This window comes from Rattus norvegicus, chromosome 5 (assembly GCF_021556685.1).
Source record: "Rattus norvegicus strain SHRSP/BbbUtx chromosome 5, alternate assembly SHRSP_T2T, whole genome shotgun sequence".
Classification (NCBI taxonomy): Eukaryota; Metazoa; Chordata; class Mammalia; order Rodentia; family Muridae; genus Rattus; species Rattus norvegicus.
The window spans coordinates 8,345,701-8,364,857 of NC_141538.1; the positions used below are offsets into that span (position 1 = coordinate 8,345,701).

At 43.0% G+C, this 19,157-nt stretch overlaps 1 long non-coding RNA gene across 2 annotated transcripts in view; it reads right to left on the reverse strand.

Moving 5' to 3' along the window:
• Positions 1-19,157, reverse strand: part of LOC102555040 (uncharacterized) — a 126,269-nt gene that overhangs the window by 83,092 nt on the left and 24,020 nt on the right. The window contains exon 3 of one of the 2 annotated variants that reach the window (XR_015620596.1): positions 18,819-18,968. The exons of the other annotated variant lie outside the window; for it this stretch is intronic. This is a non-coding gene — a long non-coding RNA (uncharacterized LOC102555040). The remainder of the gene's footprint in view (positions 1-18,818; positions 18,969-19,157) is intronic. 2 annotated transcript variants of the gene reach the window in all.

The following is a 19,157-nucleotide window of genomic DNA, read 5'->3' on the forward strand; positions in this document are numbered from 1 at the left end:
GACCATTTCCTATCCTAAATCACCTCATTGCTCACATGAAGTTGTCTATGTCCTCACAAGCCTTTTCCTTCCAACCTGCTCTCCACTCGCTGTTTTGAATCTTCTATTTCCCCCTTTGTCATTTACCTAAAGTTTGATATATTTTGTGGCCCCTTTTCAAAAGTCAGTTTTCTATTTTATTGGTTTCTCCTGGTCTTTTCCTCCTTGTGTTAGTTTCTATATGACCCTTTATCATTTCCTATGTTCTATTTATGCTATGTTTGAATTGGTCTTTTTTCCTTGTCCATTTCTGGCAAAAGTTATACTGTTGATTTCAGATTTTTAGTAAAAGTGTTCAAAACTATAAATTATCCTTTCTGCCAACTTAAGCTGCAACCATAATTTCCATGTTGTCTGTGGCCATCTGGCTCAGTTCTAGATGTTTTCCAGTGCCTCACGACGTTTCCCTCAGTTCACGCTGCATTTACTTTACAAATGCTACAGAGCTAGCTACGGTTTGGTTTTTTTATTTTCAATTTCTAATTTAATCTTTCTTTGTCAATACCTCTTGTGGTTACAATGTTTTAAATGTATGGAGATGTAATTTTCAACTATAATATAATACGTGGGAACTATTACATGTCCACCCCTCTGTTGTTGGTTGAACTGTGCTGTGTGTATCATATCAAGTTGGTGTTAACCATGGCCTCTGCATCCTCACTGACTCTCTGTCTTGTGGAAAGCCTCAAAAACATTTGCCATCACAAGATGGCGCTGGCTTCCGCTGTGCCAGCCGACTTCCTTTCAGGAAGCTAGCTGTGTGCGCATGTGTAAGAGTGTTCGCGCCAAGTCTTTGCCCACCCAGGGGCGTGGCAGTGAGCTCATGGGTAAGCGACCAATCAGGCGTGGACGCACCACACTAGGGTGTATATAAGTAGCGCCTTTCTGGGCCCTGGGTCTCTCTTCCTCTTCAAGATGTAATAAACGCTTTGCTGCACGATCCTGGTGTCTACGCATCGTTCCTGCTGGTGAGACGTTGGGCGAGCGACATATGGTGCCGAAACCCACAAAAAAAAAAACGCCTCACCATCGCCGGCGCTGAGGAGAGCCTCCGTTTGCGGAGAGGGTCCAGAACTGCAGGTAAGCTCTGAGAGGCATGTTTGGTCTTGATACAGCATGTCAGAAACAGAGCGGAATGAAAGATTAAAGAGCTCAAAGAGAAAAGGTGCACATAAGAAAAAAGGCCCTTCCAAGGACCTTGGATCCGAGGAAGCGAGAGATAGGGGAAAGGACGCCCCGGGAGAGAAACAGGGAAAAGAGGAGAAAGCCCCGAAAAGGAAAAGCCTTTATCCAGTAGAGGAGTTAGAGGCTTTGGGGCTTGATAGTTCAGAAACAGACGAGCTTAGCCCCTCTGAGGAAGAGGATTTAGAAGATGAGGCAGCTCGCTATGAAGAAGAAAGATATGGGCCTAGGTGGAGAGCCACTGTGAAGAAACCGAAAGTTATGGATCCTTTGTGGGCAAGGCTGGTAATTTTGTTTATTTTTTTCTTTGTGTGGGAAGCCATTACAGCCATTAGGACAGGTCAGAGGGTCCTTGCAGAACAACAAGAAAGTATGTCGGAGGGAGAAAAGGTCTCGAAAGAAAAAAAGAAAAGAAAAGGAGATAAAGGAACACAATATTTTGGGAGAAAAATTTTGTCTTTGTGCTTGTAAAAGGTGGGATTAGGCTCTGGAAACTTCACAGAGTCATACTGGTCAGATTTGATAGAGGTAAACCGCCTAAAAAATTTATTCAGGAGAATCAAACAAAAAGATATCTCAATTCTAAACTTTTGTCTTCAGAGTTGTATTTTATTCAGGACTGTGTTTCACTTCCATACCATTTGTGAATGTCAGTCGCGCTGCTCAGATATCCCGTAATATATCTCAGTATCTTACAGGAATTTGGTTTCAACACGTTGATGGACTAGTCCAAGAATTGAGACAATCCATCGTCCATATCAACTCCACTCGAGTGGATGGTCACTGTACAAGTGGTGGGAAAGGGGAAATCCTACCTCTCTGCTGACTCCTATTGGAATCTGGGTCCCTTTGGTGGGACACCATCTAGTTTTTTCCCCTCTGTCTATTGTCTGTCCTTGGTGCACCAAGCTGTCCATATCTGTCAGTTTATGTCTGTGGTTTTTGTTTCTCGTTGCTTAAATGTTTTATGTTTCATGTTCAAAAGAGAAAATGGTGAAAACTTTATCTGCCAGTTGTTCACACCTTGATTTGGTTTTAACTCGTTTCAAAAAAGGAACAATGAATAAAAAACAGTTTCAATCAGTCCTTGGAGCCCTGTACCTGTAGCCAGGTGTCTAGGTCAGCTGGAGAAGCTGCCCGGGGGCTGAGCGTCTGCACGAGCTGATCTTAAAGGTGCCAGCAGCTCCTCAGCTTCTTTGGTACAGGAGTTGATGGCTGTTTCTCTTAGAAAAATCCCTGACTTATTATTAGACTTAACAGGTGACAAGGTGCTTCTCTTAAAATCATAGCTAGAAAAGTAAAAATGGTGCTTGGTGTAAATATTAAAGACATGTGTAGCCACTTCAATTTTGTTTCTCATTGGTTTTAAATGTATAAATAAGCTCTACATGCCTTGGTTATATACTATTGGCTTTTAAGTTATTAGATATGGTTAAAAAGGTATAACATTGGTAACAGAAAGTTGACATAAAGCTGGTAATTTAGATAAAGTCATTCTAGACAACATGTGGCATGAGCCAACCTAGGGAAATAGGTCTAAATTGAGACAATATTTTTATGAAACTCTTATCCTCGAAACCAGGCTTCTAAAAGAATTTAGGACAATGTCTCTTTGAGGTATTGGAGACCGCACCATCGTGGGTTCATATGTAGGAATTGACAGTCAAACTTGGTAACATGAAGGATAGACTTGGTGTTTTAGAGACTGGATTTTGGAGACTAGATCGTTTGTTGGAGGTTGAGTTTTGCTTTCCAAAGTTGTGGTTTGCCCTAAAGTTATCTGTATTTTGATGCTAATTCCACTGCCCCAAGAACAGCTGCCTAGTCAGGTACTCAGAACTCAGGTGACCTTGTGGCTGTGCTCTGGTGTTACAAGGAGAACTTAAGGATTGTGATTAAGGATTGCCAGTGTTTCATTGACTAACTCAAACTTATTTATAATTGAGAAAAAATCAAACAGGTAGAGATTGTTACAAGATTTACGAAGGATTGATGAGGTTTTGAAACTTGTGAGAACATTACAGCCAGTTTGCTTACTCCAACTGCCATTTCAAGATAGATTTAGAAGATTGTTTTTATGCAATTTGTTTATGTCCTGGCGATTGTGAGTTTTCATTTCGTGAGCTTGCTTATAATTTGAGGGCCCATAAAGTGATATCATTAAAAATGGCTAACAGCCTTATATTATGTAATTTTGTTGCTTCTTCAATGTAAGAAGTTAGAACTTTAAATCTTTCAGTGTATATAAAAATTTTTACTACAAACCTTTGCTCTCAAAATGAGCTTTAATATTTAGAGAGTAGCTGTTACACTACTCCAGAAAAGAATATTTAAAACTAATTTTAAACTTCTAAGGATATGTTAGTTGGCTAAGTACCTCACCTTACCAGAGGACTTAGGTCTTTGTTATCCTCATTGGAAACAAAGTTTGTGAGGTGCTAGAGAGATGGCTTAGTGGTTAAGAACACTAAGTACTGTTCCTTTATAGGACATTTAAGAACTCAAACTGGATTGCCTAGACCCCTTAACGAGGGAGGACAATGATACTAGACAGTTTATATCTTAATAAATAAAAAGGGGGAGTTATCCCTGTATGCTATACAATTATTTAATAATACTCCTTTTATTTTCAATTTTAAAATTTGGATGCCAAGGTTTATGGCACCCTAGACATACTTCTGCATTGGCATGATCCTGTCCAGGTATTTTTATGGGGAAGAGGGAATGTTTGTGTATTTTCTAGAGGATGCTACAAGAGTATGCCAGCTGCCAGAGGTGGTTGCTGAGACTTGCTGATCCTGGTTGCATGAAGATTCAACTCTCATGGTTCGGGTCCCTGGAGTCATTCCTCTGCCCTGAGAGGAAGATGGAAGATCCCCCCTCATTCCCCTGGTGACTCTTGCTGCCTTAACTGGTGTTGTCATCTTACAGTCTGTAGCTTCACAGGAATGCCATCTGCGTGAAGCTGCTGTGGACTGGGGAACTCTGCCCTGGTTGTGCAGATCTCACACATGGTTCCATTGCCTGCTGGTTGTTCCAGAGAAGAATGACCGATCCTAAACTGTCCTGGGAAAGACCTTGTTACTTTCGCTGCTATTGTAGCAGCCATTACTGCTGCAGCCATTGTGTCTTCAGTGTCTAGAGTTACCCTCCCCCAGTCTATTGTTAGGCAAGCACAGTGGGTGAACTTTCTGGAGTAGTTGCTAACAATTGGGAATTCTATTATAGGAGCGGCTTGACTACGGCCCTTGGAGAACCAGATGAGGTGCCCACTACTTATCGGGAGTGGCTCTGTTTGATGCAGCCCTATGCTGTGGATTAGTGTTCATGCTATGGTTGTTTTACAAACCCAGATCTCAACAGAAATGTGACAAGGTCGTTGTCACTCAAGCACTTGTGGCCATTGAACAAGGGGCCTCCCCTGGAATTTGGTTATCTATGCTCAGGAATTAGTCGGCATCTGAGTTCTCTGCTCTTGCACCCCATGGATTTGTGGATCCATTGCACTGGGATGAGAGAGACTCAATGATTCTTTGATCAGCCCTTCTACATCGCTGAGGTTTCCTCATTGCACGCGATAGGGTGATCATGATTTCCCCACTAACTCATTTTCTGGCTGGCCTCTTTTGTAGAGTTCGCCCTAGGTCATTTAGCAGTTACTGTCACACAGCACTGCGGTATCCAGAGACAGGCAACTTTCCTCATGCACAGACCAATCTAAGACACGGGGCCCGGTGGCTGTGACATTAGAGAAACGACCTAAGACAGGAGCCACAGCAGACGGACGTAACTACAGAGGCCTAGACCAGCCTCATTCTAGTAAAACAAAAAGGGGGAGATGTGGAAAGCCGCAATAACATTCGCCATTACAAGATGGTGCTGGCTTCCGCTGCGCTAGCCCGACTTCCTTTCAGGAAGCTAGCTGTGTGCGCATGTGCAAGAGTGTGTTCGCGCCAAGTCTTTGCCCACCCCGGGATGTGCCAGTGAGATCATGGGTAAGCGACCAATCAGGCATGGACGCGCCGCACTAGGGTGTATATAAGCAGCGCCTTTCTGGGCCCCGGCTCTCTCCTCTTCAAGATGTAATAAACGCTTTGCTGCAGAAGGATCCTGGTGTCTGCGCGTCGTTCCTGCTGGCAAGATGTTGGGCTCGAGACACTGTCTGGTTAGTCAGCTAATGGAAGCCTATTTTTTGGTTTGTTTTTTCTTTTGTTTTGTTCGACTTGGCTTTTAGTTTTTGAAGCCAGGGTCTCTCTGACTGTCCAAAAACATGTTCTGTGGGTCACGGTGGCCTCAAACTCACAGAGATCTGCCTGCCTCTGCCTCTGCCTCTGCCTCCTGAATTGCTGGGATTAAAGATGTGAGTCACTGGTACCTGACTTGGAAGGATATTCTTAAAATTTGCAAATATAATGGATAAAGTCTATTTTTCTTTCTAATTCTGTGAGGTTTTGTCAGTGTGTTTGGAAAGGTGTTTTAGTTGTATCTAATTTATAATCGCTTCTTCCTGCTCTGTTGTGATGCTATCAGAAGCATTCTTCCTGCTCTGTTGTGATGCTATCAGAAGCATGCCCTTTGGTCTTCTAACATCTGCTGCCTTGCATTTGATTATGTCTCACACTAAAAGCCACTACAACTCTTATGTCACTCTTTAAGTGGTTATATGTTGTATTTTCTTCTATTTACTGTCAATGTATTTATATCTTTGAATCTACAGTGTGTCCTTTATAGACATCATAAAGGTCGATCTTCGTTTTCGGTCTAATCTGACCATCTTTCTTTGCTTTATATTCTTAGAATTTCTTCTCACATGCCTTCCATTTTACAGATAATTTCTACAGCTATACCTACCCCCTCCCTTACATTTTATATTTCAGTTTCTTGATAACCCCTTTTCCTTGCTTGCTTGTGTGGCTGCCTTCCTTACCTTTAAAAACATTTCATACACGATTAACTCAGCATGTCCAGCCCTTTGTGTCAGTTCTACCTGCAGGTGCCCGGGAAGATGCTCTGTCACTGAGCCATGTCCTCAGACCACACATCTTACATCTACCTAAATTACATGCTGGTTTTACAACACTGAGTTTTCAATCCTTTGTTATCTACCCCCACCATGTATAGGAGGCCTGCTACAGGGATAATATACATATATAAAATATACATGTCTAGATATTATGCCAACACAGATGGCATGGTGCTGGACACATTATTATCTGGTGCTAGTTTGCTGAGAAACTCACTGAAAGAACTGCCTTTTATCAGCAAACACTGCACAGTGGAACTGGATAGAAAAGCTCCCACAACAGGAAACAATGAGACTGACTTATAAGACTTACAGGGCAGACCCAACCCTATCATTTCACTCTGTGGAAAAATCACACACACACACACACACACACACACACACACACACACACGCACGCACACGCACGCACACACATGCACACACACCACATATAGAATTTTTATTTTCTTAAAAGTTTTAGGTAAAGAAAGTAAATCCCAGCACTTGGGAGGCTGAGGTAAGAGGATGTTCCCAGAGCTTGAGAACAGTCTGGGAGAAATGGTGAGATCCTCTGTGGAAAACACACACACAATCACACAATCATGCACACATACACACCCACACATACATATACTTACACATACACACACTTCATACACACACACATATACACACATACACACATACATACGCATACACACAGTCATACATACACACACACATATACACACATACATACGCATACACACACATACACAGAAACACAAATACACACACATATACACATACACAGTGATAAAGGAGAAACAATGTCGTTTCAGGCACATATAAATGCAAAGCACACACATACAAGCAACAAAGCATGGACATATGCACATATACACATGCACCATCCTGTCCGTATTTTATAACATGATTAATATAATGGGAATCTAGAGCACTGAGTCAGTTGCAATTCCCCTTGTGATGTCACCCAGTGTTTAAGTATCCCTTCCTCCTGACTCTTCCCATTAACAATATTTATTCTAATTGTCCGTGTGTCTGTTTCAACCACAAGACTGTAAATTACTTAAGATCAGAGACCACAGGTTTTTTTTTTTTTTTTGGTTCTTTTTTTTGGAGCTGGGGACTGAACCCAGGGCCTTGCGCTTCCTAGGCAAGTGCTCTCCCACTGAGCTAAATCCCCAGAGACCACAGGTTTTCATCAGCCCCTGAGAGAGTATATATACTCAATAAATATTTGTTAAATTAATACATGGACGTAAGTGAGTCCATAGTCACAGTGCACAAACCCCAAGGGAACCCATGCTTTTAGGCCTATGTTTCCTTTCTCCCTGTTTCTTGGAGCACTCAGCCAGGGAGCTACTTCCTTTACTAAGGTGGAAGTGGTCAGTGCTGAATTAGGGGATGAGGCAGCCGTATGTGAGCTTTGATGTGTGTGAACCTTACTGCAGCATCTGGAAGAAAATTATTTTCCAAAGCAGCTCCCATTATAAGTAAAGGATCTAGAACTTCTGGCAACCCAAAGTTTGTGTGACCATAGCTGATCTGTCTAATTGTCAGCCTAATCTAGTGGGTTATTCATTCCATACTCCTTGCCAATCCTGTGCAGACATGTGGAAGAAGACAGCTGCCTGGAGGCTGTTCAAGAGAACGATTGCAGACTGCTACAACCACTCTGGAAATCAGTCTGGAGGTTCCTCAGAAAATTGGACATTGAACTGCCTGAGGACCCAGCTATACCTCTCTTGGGCATATACCCAAAAGATGCCCCAACATATAACAAAGACACGTGCTCCACTATGTTCATAGCAGCCTTATTTATAATAGCCAGAAGCTGGAAAGAACCCAGATGCCCTTCAACAGAGGAATGGATACAGAAAATGTGGTACATCTACACAATGGAATACTACTCAGCTATCAAAAACAACGACTTTATGAAATTCATAGGCAAATGGATGGAACTGGAAAATACCATCCTGAGTGAGGTAACCCAATCACAGAAAAACACACATGGTATGCACTCGTTGATAAGTGGTTATTAGCCCAAATGTTTGAATTACCCTAGATGCCTAGAACACATGAAACTCAAGAAGGATGACCAAAATGCAAATGTTTCACTCCTTCTTTAAAAGGGGAACAAGAATACCCTTGGCAGGGAATAGGGAGGCAAAGTTTAGGACAGAGGCAGAAGGAACACCCATTCAGAGCCTGCCCCACATGTGGCCCATACATATACAGCCACCAAACTAGATAAGATGTATGAAGCAAAGAAGTGCAGGCAGACAGGAACCGGATGTAGATCTCTCCTGAGAGACACCCCCAGAATACAGCAAATACATAGGTGAATGCCAGCAGCAAACCACTGAACTGAGAACGGGACCCCCGTTGAAGGAATCAGAGAAAGGACTGAAAGAGCTTGAAGGGAGACCCCATATGAACAACAATGCCAACCAACTAGAGCTTCCAGGACTAAGCCACTACCCAAAGACTATACATGGACTGACCCTGGACTCTGACCTCATAGGTAGCAATGAATAGCCTAGTAAGAGCACCAGTGGAAGGGGAAGCCCTTGGTCCTGCTAAGACTGAACCCCAGTGAATGTGATTGTTGGGGGGAGGGTGGTAATGGGGGGAGGATGGGGAGAGGAACACCCATAAAGAAGGGGAGGGAGAGGGATTAGGGGGATGATAGGAAAGGGAATAACACTCGAAATGTAAATAAGAAATACTCAAGTTAATAAAGATGAGAGAGAGAGAGAGAGAGAGAGAGAGAGAGAGAGAGAGAACGGAGAGACAGTGTTCCAACTCCTGTGCACCTTGTCTCATCTAGGCGCTCACTCCTGACCCACAATAGCTGCATGTGTGTTTCATAAGAAGGCAGGTGTCTTAGAGATTCACTCCTGTGAAGGGACACCACAGTCAAGGCAATCCTAACATTTACTTAGGGCTGGCTTACAGTTTCAGAGGTTTAGACCATTATTATCACTGCTTGAGGCATGGCACTGCGCAGTCAGACACAGTGCTGGGGGAGCTGAGAACTCTAACCGTCGAGAAGAGACAGCTGTTAGCACTGGGTGAGCCTGAGCATAAGAGGAGACCTCGAAGCCCAACCCTTCCTCCAACAAGGCCACACCTCCTAATAATATGGGCAAGCATTCACATGTATGAACCTACAGGGGTCACCTATTCAAACTGTCACACCAGGTGAGCAGACAGCCTCATGAGTGGAGAAATCCCAGGATCCCCAGCTGTCCACCTTTCCTCTGTAAGATAACACTCTTCCTGAGCTAGGTGTGGGGATATATGCCTCTGTCCTTGGGTATGTGGATGACTGGGGCAGGCAAACTATTTGAATCCATGTGTCCAAGACCAGCCTGAGAAACAATGAGACCCTGACTCAGAAAAGAAAGGGATGTGGGGAATCCCAGTTGTTTAAACTGGTTTAAATTAGCGATTTTGTGCACTTCAGACAGACAAAGCAAAACAAAAACAAAAAGCAAACCTATGCAATCACAGACTTGTCACTAGAAGAGAATCTCAGATAACAATCCAATTTCAATTTCTCACTTTACATTGAGGAAACAGACTGACCAAGACAGGTAGAAAGGTTTGTACAAAACCACAGCGTGGACAAAAAGAACCAGAACCAACCCCAGGTTCAGTCTCAGTTTCTGAGGTTAGACCAGTCAGTTTATGGAAGTTATGGAAGAGGTGCTTAGAAAACAGACACATGTTGGTCATATTTTAGCATAACTGCACTACAAAGGCTTTTGGGACACTGTCCCTTTTCTTCTGTCTTTATTTTTAACTCACTTCCCTCCTAGAAAGGAGTCATGATGTCAGGAAGTGCCGCAATCATCTTGCAAGTCTATAAGACACAAAGCCAATCTATTAAAACAAAACAAAACAACCAACAGAACAAAGCAGTGGGTTAAAAAGAATTTCCTGGGGCTGGGGATTTAGCTCAGTGGTAGAGCACTTACCTAGGAAGCGCAAGGCCCTGGGTTCGGTCCCCAGCTCCGAAAAAAAGAACCAAAAAAAAAAAAAAAAAAAAAAGAATTTCCTTCCCAGCTCCAGACTGGATTGTGTGAGGACTGTAGGTCTGTCTATACTCATACATGCTGGGAAGTATGAAAGCCAAAGTCGAAAGCATTTCTAGTGGATACTGGCTGAAGCATTTCTTTCATATCTCTCTGTCTGTCTGTCTATCTGTCTGTCTCTCTCCCTCTCTCTCGTACTCGTAGACAGACTTACTGTAACAACAGGAATTCAGGCAGGGCTTCTGTTTCAAAGATGGTATACATTTTTTTCTTGCTTTTACTATTGTTAAAATATAACTTGTTTGGGTTTTTGTTGTTGTTTTTGTGTTTTGTTTTGCTTCGTTTTGTTTTTGTTTTTTTGGCCTGGTTTTGTTGCTTTTTATGTTGAAAGCATTTGGAACCTACACAGATGCTGCAACAACAGTACAATGAACTCCTGTACATTTTCCATGGAGCCTCACAAATGGTTACCTTGTATCTCACTGTATTTCTCGAATCCTGTTTGTATGTGATTGTTGATGTTGACTGCCAGCTTCACTGCCCTGACTGGCTCCAGAGAGCTTTGTAAAACACACCTCTGAGCGTGTCTATGGGGTGTTTCCAGAGAGAATCAACATCCATGAATTCAAGCAGCTCTGTGTCATGGAGTGTAGGCCTGGAAGGAGTAGGGTAAAGGCAGGAAGCCAGGGGTTGCCCTTCTTTCTCACTGCCTGCTTCCTGTTCACTGTGATGTGCACTTCCTTGTCCCACTGAGTATCTTCCTCAATCATACTCTGTCTCGGCTAGCTCTCTCATCAAACATGAACTATGCTGACTCGCTGGAATGGCTTGCTAGTAAGCGCACCTAGGCTTCTCCGTATCCATGTCCCTGTAACAGGACTACAGACATGTGGCACCACTGGCTTTTCACACGAGCGTTAGTGGTAAGAACACAAGTCTTCAGATTTATACAGCAAGCACTTTACCCACTGGGCTTTCTCCCATGCCCACAAACCTTTTGGGTCTCAGTTGTAAACACCATCAATGTTAACTCCCAAAATTTCCATGTGTATTGTGCATCCCATACAAACAAAAATAGTATTTCACGGGCTGGTGCCATAGCTCAGCAGTAGAGGGTTTGTCAAACAGCATGAAGCCCTAGTTCAATTCCCAGAACAAAACACAAACTACAAAAATCCACAAGACAAATCAAGAGCTCTCTCACATACTGCTATACAGTTATGAAATTTAGGAAATTTAAGATTGAAGATGTATCATTAATATTTCTTAGCTCATAAGACAGCCATATGTCCTACAGTGTGACAGCCCTTTCATTGTGGCAAGACTCCAGCCTAGCTAGGTTGTCATATCTTTTTGGTCTTTCTTAATCTAAAATAGTTCTTCAACCCCTGTATTAGAGAAGGAGCCTGTTGCTTCATGGAATTCTTCTCTATCTGGTAGTTTCTTCATTATGAGATTCAAATCATGAAGTCTGGGCATGAGTAGGGTGTTAGTGATATCTACTCTCAGAGCACCACATCAATGAGGTATGACTTGAAAATCATGGAGGGAGGCATACGTATGATCGGTTCTAAAGAGAAGCTCATCCCTGGCTCATCCTGGCTTGAGCTGTTGTCACCGTGAGGAGCAGAGAAGTGCCTTTCTTACATGGCCCAAAGGCTGAGTACAGTCGTTGCCATGGTCTGTCTATGAGTAGCTCACAGATTAGGCAACAGGTTCAGGATGGATTCTGCACACCATATTTGGAGGAAGCAGGGCAATCTCTCTTGTAGACACAATGGGCTAGTTGCCAGGCAGACTGGAAGCCACTGGGAAAGGGCTAATATGGACACAGGACATCTGGTTTTCTTTAAGGACTGCACAGCCTCCCTAAATACACCTGAAAAACTTGGAGTCCCAATTCCTGTGGAATCCACAACCAAAGAGCCCTGAACTGTGATTTATATAAAAAGTAGCCATTCCTTAATTTTCCACAATGGCCTCATTCTTACCTTATGAACCTGTTGTGTCAGTGTGCCCTTTGATTTGTGGAGGAATTCCAACCCTGAATAACTATCCCTTTTCTTTTCATTAAAGTTAATCCCCACAAAGACACTTTCATCCGCTGATTAGTCATGCCCCAGTGCACCCTGCTAACCAGGGGCTAAGTTATTGATGTATTGAAGATGTAATCTCTAAGTCTTGGGAGCACTGAAGAAACCCTAACATGTTATTTGACAGTCGGCCCTGCACAATGTATTGCCTCCTTTGAGCAGCCTTGGTCACACACGCTCCTCAGGGCTCATAAATTTCTGTGGCCTGACTGCCTGTGAGGGCTGAGTTTATTGTGGAGCCAAGAGTCAGCTGCCAGTGCAGATTGCCTGGCACCCCCGTTTACGATGGTGCCTTCTGCAGACTCAAGTCTCCATTCCCAAGAGTCGGAGTCCAGCATAAATCTATCATGCCAGCAGCTGCCACTCAGGGGCTTGGGCCTTGCCTGCAACCTCTCTCACAAACTCTCACCAAACCACAAATCAACAAGACTATACTCGGGATGTGCTATGGGCCCTGGAGGCACTGTTCCTTCTGATTTGGAGCATGCTTAAGCTGGGCTCAGTCTTAAGAGAATCTATTGGATGGTGACTAGTCTATTCTGCACACAGAGAACCCTTCATGGAAATGTATGATGGTCTCTCATCAACCAAGTTCAAACTCGTAGGTTTTAAAAAGAATAATTTTAATTTTTTTATTTAAAGAATATGGACATATGGGTGTCTGCCTGGGTGTATGTCTGTGTACCATGTATATGTTTGGTATCTGCAGAGACCAGAAGAGTGCATCAGATCTCCTGGGATTCAACTGACAGATTTTTTTTTTTACTATCTTTTATGATTTATTTATTTTATATATGTGACTATATATTGCTGTCTTCATGCACACCAGAAGAGGGCATCAGATCCCATTACAGATGGTCGTGAGTTATCATGAGATTGCTAGGAGTAATCTGCTGAGAGAATTCAGCTCCTTGTGGTGACAGGACTGGGACCTCCTCCATATTTAGAGGCCTTTCACCTGTGGGCATTTTCAGTGCATGAAATATTCCTCTTATTTTGAATGACTTCCTTGTCTATATCTTCTACTCCCAATTGGACAACATGTTTGCTGAGCCGAGCAACTGGCCTACATCTTATGTGATGAGGTCACTGACCATGAACTTGGATGCCAGGGCAGTAACAATTGCTGTACAATCACATATCTTCCTTCCAATTTCTATGTTTAACTCAAGGGGTGCAGTCTCTTAAATGGCAATTATTTTTAAATTTGATATGTATTAATATTATTTGTGCATATGTGAGTGTGAATGTCGGTTTGTGTGTGCCACAGAACACTTGTAGGAGTCAGAGGACAAATTTGGAGGTTGGTTCTCACCATCCACCTTGTTGAGGCCGAACTTTCTTGTTTCTGCTGTACAATGTATTTCAGGCTCGCTGGCCTTTGAGCTCCAGGCTGATTCTTGCTTCCACCTCCCACCTCTCTGTAGGAGTGCTGGGGTTACAGCATATACCACCACAAGTGACTCTCTACATGTGGTCTCAGGACTGAATTTAGGTCTTCTAGTTTGCATGACAATCGCTTTTAAGAACCAAGCCATCTCTAGCATGAAAATTATTATTTTACTAGCACCAGAGATGGACAAATCCATACCTTCAAGTATGCATGGGACTAGAATTCTAACACCCTCAGCTGCCTGCCACAACCTTCGGGAAGACAGTCAGGCTGTGTTTTATATAAATGAAACAGACAGGTATAGATAGATAGATAGATAGATAGATAGATAGATAGATAGATAGATAGATAGATAGATAGATAGATAGATAGATAGATGATAGATAGAGACAGACAGACAGACAGACAGACAGACAGACAGACAAGTTGTTTCCCCTGAAGGAATGGGGTGTTTGAATTTATCATAGTGTGATCCATGACCTTTTTGTTTTTGTTTTGTTATTGTTGTTATTGTTGTTTTGTGGGAAGAAAAAGATTTATTTCAGTTTAAGTTGTAGTCTCTTATGAGGGAAGCAAGGGCAAGAACTCAGAGTGAGAATCCAAAGCAGAGGTCATGGAGAAATGCTGTATGCTGGCTTGCTCCCTTGAACTTCTTATCCTGTTTCCTTATTTAACTCAGACCCAGGGATGGCACTGCTCACAGTAGGTTGGGCCCTCTGCTGTCTGTCACTAATGAAGACAATGCCTACAGACTTGTCTATAGACCAAGATGACAGAGGCACTCTCTCAAGTGAAGTTCCTAGTCCCCGATGACCCTGGCTTATGTCAAGTTGACAAAAATTTAACCAGGACAGGTTCCACCCCTGTTGCCATGAGTGGGAGGAAGAAATGTATTGCTAGGCACTGTCAATGTTACTTTGGGCTTCGTAACTTCCTTTTTTGTTTGCTTCTCTTTCCCTTCTCAAAACCCTACCATATGCCCCTCCCCATTGCCTTCACATTCATGGCCTCTATTTTCACTAATTATTTTTTCATCACATATGTATATACATATATTCCTAAACATAACCTGTTCCGACTATATATTGTTACTTGTATGTATGCTTTTAGGGCTGAGCATATGGCCCTGGACAATTAAACTCAGCCCTGGACAATCAATTGGTGTGCCCTTCCTTGATGAGACTTCATGGGTGCATCTTTTAATGTTTCTATGAGGCACAATCTCATAGGAAACTCCTTGACCCTGTTGATTTTACAATATTTCCAATACCTTTCAGAAATGTTTCCTGAGCCAGACTGGGCTCCACAACAAGGCATTTGATTGATTGTAGTTTTCTGTAATGGTCTCCATATAATGCACAAAAGTTTTCCTTGATGAAGAGTGAAGACCACATTTATCCGAGGGTGAAAAGACACGTTTATATATTGTTAGGATCACCCTAGATTGTAGCACATCCTCTAATAACCAGCATGAATTCACTAGCACCAGGTAGTTGGCTAGGGTTCCAGTACCAGGAATGGCTCTGCTCTTGTTGACTGGGTCTAAAGTCCAACTAGAGAGCTGTTGGTTACTGCCAATGTATGCATGCCACTACTGCACCTTTGGCTCTCATGCTCACGGGGGGCTGATCTGGTTCATAGAGGTCATAATACATAGTACTGTGGTCTGACTTGCTCCTTTGGTTCTCATGCTTACGGGGGGCTGATCTGGTTCATAGAGGTCATAGAGGTCATAATAGGTAGTAATGTGGTCTGACTCACTCCTTTGGAAGCTCGCATGATGCCTTGGAGCTTCTGCTACTGTGAAAGTTGGTCCTTAGGGAGGCATTAAGGTCAGATGCAGCCCACGGGGCTCTGGGTCCTGCTTCTGAAGTGCATGGTGTCTTTAGCCATAGGGATTTACTTCTCTATTGAGGGCAGGAACAACAGCCTACATGACAGGAAAGTCTCTTGGATGGCCCCAGCCAACAACTCAAAAGACTCAACTCAAACACTCATGTCTGGTTTTCTGGTTTTTGTTACAGAGCATTGTCAGCCTAACCTTGTTCTTTAATCTGAATCTCCCTCTTTACTAAAGTAATTGGGTAAGTTTGTTTTTTTGAGGAAGGCCACATAGTCCAGGCTGGTCTTTGTGATCTTACTGCTCCTGCCTCCTCTATACAGGGATTCCCACCATGCCTGGCTGAGGCTATAACTCCTTGTGTTTACTGTTCATTAAAAGGTCCTCTTTGAAAAACGAGCTAGGTATATCTGTGACCATTAATTCGTAAGCATTGCTTCTTTGTTTTAACTAACCTTTTGCCTCATGAGATATAAATTTTTCCTACTTTCCCATATTGCTAGAAGTCTGACATGCTAGCGCCTCACTGTAGAAGAGACTTTATTTTTATGTCATAGTTATCATTTTTTTCTTCTAAGGCCTTTTTTTAAAGTTTTGAACTTGGGTTTACAAGCCTTCTGTCATAAATTAATATGATATTTTCTTCTAATGTTTATGGCTTTTTAACATTGAACATGTGCTTCTTCTGTCTGTCTGTCATCTGTCTGATTCAAGATGGCAAGATGGTAACCTCAGGCCCTCTCACATTTCCAGTTTCATGTATTTAATAACCTGCCCATTTCCCACTGAGCTGAGACACCACCTCAACTTTGTCCTGAAACCCCAGTCTAAACATTAAGCTATTGTTTTTCTAAATCTGACCCTGAGTCAATACCATGCCCTCTTAATTACCTTACGCTCAAGATCCATCTCCTTCTCAGGTGGGAGACATCTTGCCTACTCCATCTCCCTTTGAGACAATTATCTTGGTTATTCTTAAACATGTTCTTTGTGAATTTTACAATCAGCTTGTCAAGTGCCAAGGAAAAAATCATGTTAAGATTTTGGTTGAAATTATTTTAAACTCACCGATTACTTTTGGGAACTTCACACAGCCATTGCCAAAGGTTTGTAAAAATGAAATAAAAATCAAACGTAAGTGCAAAGTGCGAAGTGCAGAGCTGGGGTTGCTGGGGACAGAGTTCTTCTATGCCCTCAGACCCATGTCTGTCCAGAACTAGCACTGCAGTGTCCCATTCTAGGGTTTATTGGACCCTGTTTGTCTGTTTGCCTGGATGCTTCCTCGTTAGGAAAAAAATGGTCCCTCACTTTAATTCTTTTTTTCAAAGTAGGAAGGGTTGGTTTTAAAACCTTAAGAAGAGCAAAGTGACTCAGTCACAGTTACCGAGACTTGTAACCAAGCCTGGAGCTCCTGTGAAGAAGGGAAGAGGGAACTTCACTAACGGTCCTCAGATCTCTAGTTTGCCGTTTGCCTCTGCATGTGCATGCCTATGTACTTACACAGTAGGTAAAAAAATGTAATTAAAATGTTTTGATGTTTAAAAGAAAGGGGCAGAGGCTGGATAAACAAAACAGGGAAACACACACACATCGTTTGTATGGTGTGTGTGTGTGAGTGTGTGTGTGCGTGCGTGTGTGTGTGTTCATATGCACACGTGTCTTGGTGCTCATGGAGGCCAGAAGATGACAGATGACCTGAAGCTGGAGTTACAGGTGTTTGTGAGCTGCCTGATGTGGGTGCTGGGAACTGAGCTCAGATCCTCTGCGAGAGCAGCAAGTGCTCTTGACTGGCCTATGTCTCCAGCCCCTCAAATGATAGCGTTTGAGTGTGTTTTATGACTGAGACACTTACGTGTACCCACCCCCACACTTTAAATCATCTCTAGCTTCCTTACAACACCCGATACAATGAAAGCACTGTGCACATTACTATAAAGGGTTATTAAGGAATAATTACTCAAAAATCAGTGCATGCTCCAATAGATGTGGGTGTTTTCTTTTACCCTAAATATTTTCAAACTGCAACTGGTTGTGTCTGTGGAAAAGGAATTCACAGATAAGAGGAGCAGCTGGACAGATGGATGTAGATGGCCTTCCTAGACAGGTTCTCTGGTGTGAAACAGTCACTACCTGGCCTGGACTAGACCTCTAAGGCCTGAGGGGTATGGCTTGAGGTAAAAAGGATGTGGTCTTGAGACTCCCATGGACGATCACCAGGGACTACACACAGCATTCTGGGCAGACATTAATCTACCCATCATGAGCAGCTAGGCAGGGAGAAGCTGAGGGGAGAGCTGGGTGCTAAAAGAGGTTCTAAGACTAACATGCATGGAAATGGCTGTCTTCTAGAATTATCATTTACTATGTTTAAGATGAATTTTACTATTTTTCCCTCCTTCCTTTTTAATCTCAATCTTTGCAAGAAAATAATCTCAGACTAGGTAAAGACTACATACACTACATTGCCTTTCTTGAAATAGTAAAAAAACAAAACAAAACTCAAAACAATAAATATAAAACAAAAAGTAAACAAGCAAGCCAACAAACAAGCAAAAGCCAAAGCAGTTCTCATTTCTGTCTAGAAAGCACTTTGCTTGTTTTTGTCTTTGTTCTTCTGAGACAGGATTTCTCTGTGTAGACCTGGCTACCCTGGAACTCGATCTATAGACCAGGCTGGCCTCAGACTCAGAGATCTGCCTGCCTCTGCCTCCCAAGCGCTGTGCACCACCACTGCCGCTTAGATGCATTTTGAAATGCTGTAAAGCTGCTTAGCTGAGGAGGAAGGGCTCAGTAAGGGTTCTTCCCCATTCCTCTTTGCTGTGAAATAGATTCAACCTTGAGCTGATAAAACCAGCGTCTGCTAAAGCTCAGAGTGGCTATTGTAACCTTGGGGGGGATTTAGCCTCCTCTAGAAAGCATTTGCTGTCAGACCACGAAGGAGGCTCTGTGGCCTGGGCCTTGACTGGAGAGCATTTGCTTTCTCTAAGCCTACATCCCCCCCTCAGGCTCTGGACAGTGTCCTTCAGTGGGAATAAATTCCCAGCACATGAAGTTAATTTCACTTAGCTTATCAAAAGTCTTGGCCAGGTGCCAGAGCAACTGACTATGAAAATATTCAGTTACCACAGCTGGGATTAGGTGCGTTGTTTTGTTATGGATTAGGAACTGACTGTGAAACAGGAAGCAAAGGAGAAGTAGAAACACCCAAAGGACATTCCCTTACCTGCAGCTGGGAGTGGCCCTTTAAGAGATGGGTACAAGACATCGAAGTAGGAAGTCGACTTCACAACGACTTCACAACCATAAAAGACACTGCTGAAGCTGCAGTCTGAGGTGCTTCCTTAGATGAACTGGAAAGCCTCAGTTCTCTGACCTGTAAAGCCAACGTACCTTCTCAATGGGTGGTGAGGATAGATAAGATGGTGCCGCTTACCTCATGTTGGGAGCGCTCTACTTAGTAATGGGACCGCTCAGGTTCCAGCAGCAGCACTCAAAGGGTGGAGGTGGGAGGGATGTGGCCATATTCCAACAAAACTTTATTCACAAAACCTAACGGAGACAT